The sequence below is a fragment of the Acomys minous genome, assembly GCF_964271855.1.
Source record: "Acomys minous genome assembly, chromosome: 7".
NCBI classification, from domain to species: domain Eukaryota; kingdom Metazoa; phylum Chordata; class Mammalia; order Rodentia; family Muridae; genus Acomys; species Acomys minous.
Genome location: NC_140488.1, coordinates 39,152,216 through 39,156,343, shown reverse-complemented (window position 1 = coordinate 39,156,343; position 4,128 = coordinate 39,152,216).

The window sequence follows — 4,128 nt, the reverse complement described above, 5'->3', positions numbered from 1 at the left end:
CAAGTATATTAATAGATAAATCACTAAAACCATCTGTGCTTTCTTAAAGTATCTGCACACAAGGATATGTAGTCTTGACATCATTATCACAGACTATCAATAGAAGAGTCTACATTTAAAAGTTGTAAGGAGTTGCATTTATCCAAGCACTAAATTTTCTCAGATATTTGTTTTCCATGCTTTTTACAAAACAAACAATTTACACAGAAAAAATGGCCCCATTGTTTCTTGAGCTTGGATGAAAATATTCTGGATTCCTAGAAGGCAGGCCAATTACACAAATGGTGTCCTCCTGTGACCATGTGAAGTAAATGCCTTGACAGTCAGTGTGTGGCTTTTTCACTTCTTTTCTATGGCAATTAAGCTGATTTTCAAACCCCAAAGAAATCCTACTTAAAGAGTTTAATATGATTCTATTAGTCCTTCCTAAGCTGCTTCAAATCCTGCCCATGTTTGTATAGTTCTACACTGTAGGAGACTTCTTTATATAATTCTTTAATATTGCTAAATGTTCCCAGTATTAATCTAAGAAACTTGAAGTACTTCCTTTTCTGTAGCATTAGATCAGAAATGGCTCCTTTCTTTCCAAACAATTCAAGGTTAATTTGATTTTTTTCTCTTACAATGTTTAAAGTGTGGCAAGAGTCAAAGGCAATGATAGAATAAAGATTGCAATTTATATGTTCATCACTGTAACAGGTCCTTGTGTCATTAATTATTATTGTTATTCTTCTGATCATTGCTCTTTGGTAGATCAGTTCCCCTTTTCTAATAATAAATTGCATTTCCAAGGGAGCATGTTCCTAAATCTGCATTTAGAAACTTGCTCCCCCATAATCACAATATGCCAATTATTGGATGTTAAAATATCTCTGTCTCTATCTCTCTGTCTCTCTGTCTCTGTCTCTCTGTCTCTCTGTCTCTCTGTCTCACACACACACACACACACACACACACACACACACACACACACACGCACACACACACACAGAGAGAGAGAGAGAGAGAGAGAGAGAGAGAGAGAGAGAGAGAGAGAGAGAAAGTGTTACAGAGCTATTAAGAACAGAGCAATTTCAAAATAATAGATGAATCTAGAGATCATATAAGATAGGCAAATTCAGAAATACTAATATTGTCTATTTTCTCTCATATGTGGATCCTAGATAAAAGACAGGAGAGGTCAAGTGACAATATTAAGAATGAAAGATATCAAAGCATGCAGAGAGAGGATAAGGAAATTTAGAATAGCATGATAAAAGAACACACTTTATAGATTTCAGTATAATTTCTGCATTATATGAGCTTGCTGTATAACCCTGAAATTCACTTACCAAAATAAAAAGACATGTATTTTCACTCTTAATTTGTGGAAGATGAGAATTCTTCAATCAATACTTTGTATTATCATATATTAATTTAAAATTTGACGATAGTATTTGATTTCCAAAGTCTAAGTTGAACACCATATTTTGAGAGCTAATTAATTCTTTGACACTGGTTTATATTTCATTTCATTTTCTATATATTTACTATATTCAGTAGAAAAAGAAAAGAAAACACACATAACCTGTGTTCACTTGAAATGTGCATTCAATGTAATATAGGAAAGAGTTGCCAAAATTAAGCATTTACCAAGAAATTATTAAATAGGAGAGATCAGTTACCCACTGAAAATAATTAATTTTTTTCTGGTATAATATTTGTTGTTCTGCCTTTTGGCAAAAGTTTAGAAGAATCTTGTAGCCAACTGAGGCATATTACTCAACTTTTTATCACTGTGACCAAAAAAAACAAAACAACAACAACAAAAAAACCCAAGGATAGACAACATACAAGAAGAAAATACTTATTTGAGCTTCTGTTGTCAGGTTTCAGTACACACTCATTGGTGTTCTTTCTTTGGGACTCTGGCTGCACAGTGTATTATGGTGCTAGAATGTGGAGGAAGAGGTTGCTCATGTTATGATAGCAGTGAAGAGTTTGTATAGTTGCAAAATTGAAAGGAGAAGCAGGTTAGGGCCCTCATCATCTGCATTAAATCTAATAGCTTTTCACTATGACCTCACCTTATTATGGTTCCACCAATTTTATTAGTATTTTAAAAACTAGCCACCAAACTGGGAGGGGTAAAGCAGTCTTATAATCCCAGCACTCTGGGTTGTAGAGGCAGGAGGATCTCTGTGAGGTCAAGGCCAGCCTGGTCTACAAGGTTCAGGACAGTCAAGGCAGATCTGGGCCCAGGGGTCCTGCTCAAACCATGGCACCAGCCAAGGATAATACATGCAGTAAACTTTGAAAGGATATGGAGGAAGATGGCTCACAATACTCAGAAAACTAATAAGCTTGCAAGGTTCGGGAAGTTAGAAAGGTAACAAGTTCCCCCATCAAGGTTACAAAAGCAACAAGCAACATCTAAAAGAGAGGAAAATCATTACAAGAGCTGTCTTCAAATTGTACAATGAACTCCAGTGCTGAAGTTCTCATAAGTCATTTCTCATGTTGGGGCAGGCCTTACAGTGATGTGGCTTTAGTTGAGTGTCCCATGCTCCACTCATTACTCCCTTACCTCTCTATTCTGTAACTTCAAATCAACTCATTGATTCAGTAAGATAGACTTTGGTTAAATTATTTCTTTTGTCTGTCATCTGTAGCCTGTTTGGGGTGAATGTATTTTTGGTCCTGTCTCCTGTGGAACAGTCATACAACAATAACTCTGACAAGAAAAGTAGAGATGAGGCATGGAACTTTCACTCTGTAATTTCAAACCTAAAATCATTCAGGTATTATTCAAAGCAGTGAAAAGCACTCTGTGCTTGCCTCTCTAGATCTTATGTCTTGGTGATACTAACTTTTCAATTCATCACATTAGCCATGGGGCAGGTCAGTATCTTTTCACATGATTCTGTCTACTTTTGGCCCTCTTCCTTTTACAACTCTTAACTTGGTAACATTTATTTTTTGTTATGATGCCAATTAACCAAGTGTTAAATTAATAATCTATTAGAACATCATGATACATAATAGAACATGTATAGATACACATAAACAGAAAACAGAAAATATTGATAATAATTATGTGACATATATGGATGTGATAATCAGATATCAAACAAATATTTGTAAATAGTCCAATTTCTTAAATAGAATACTTTTTATAAAAACACCATATTAATCTTATTATTCACAGAATGATGTAGATAGTATGACCATACAGTTAAAAGAAAATAATATCTCTTATACTAAGAAATTTGTCAACAAATGTTTTGTCATTCCCATAAAAAATGTCACAGCATTTAAGGAGTTTATACTTTCCAAATATCACATATGAATTTTGGTAGAATCATATTTGATGCTGAAAATATTCAGATTTTTCAAAAATCATTACTATATTGTACCCTTATACTATCATTAACCATTAATGAGAAATCATTAATCATTAACAATTAATAAGGAACTAGTGTATTACCATAACTGAATTCATTCTCTTTCATTGGAAACATCTTATGAATTTTTAAATGATGAAATCAGCCTTGAAGATCATTATTACTACTTCTTTATGATATATCCCTTTAACCAGAAACAATATGATACAAAATAAGCTATTGTTTGTGAAACAAGTCAAAATGGTCATATTATAAGTTTTTACTTGTCTTTATACTTTTAAAGATATGAAAATAACTTTGTGAGCCTACAACTGAAATCTGTGGTCCAGTATATATAGAAACATTACAGCTTTTCTCCATTTGCCTACTACCCAAGAGAAAATTGCCAAGTACACAACCAAATGTTGAAAGTATCACAAAAATATATTTGAAGCAATACTAAATGGAAATAGTATTTAAAAAGCATAATGCAGGCACAAACACAAATATATAGATCAATGGAATAGAATACCCAGAAATAGACACAAATAGAAATAGCCACCTGATTCTTCTTTTTTGCCAAGATACCAAAAAATCACATTGGAAAGACAATCTCTTCAATAAATGATTCTGAGAAAATTTAATATCCACATATTGAAGGTAAAATTCCATTGTAATTGGATCAAAGACCTTAAAGTAGTACCTGAAAAATTGAACACTACTAAAGGACAATGTAAAAAATTTCAAGACATGCACAAAGACTTTT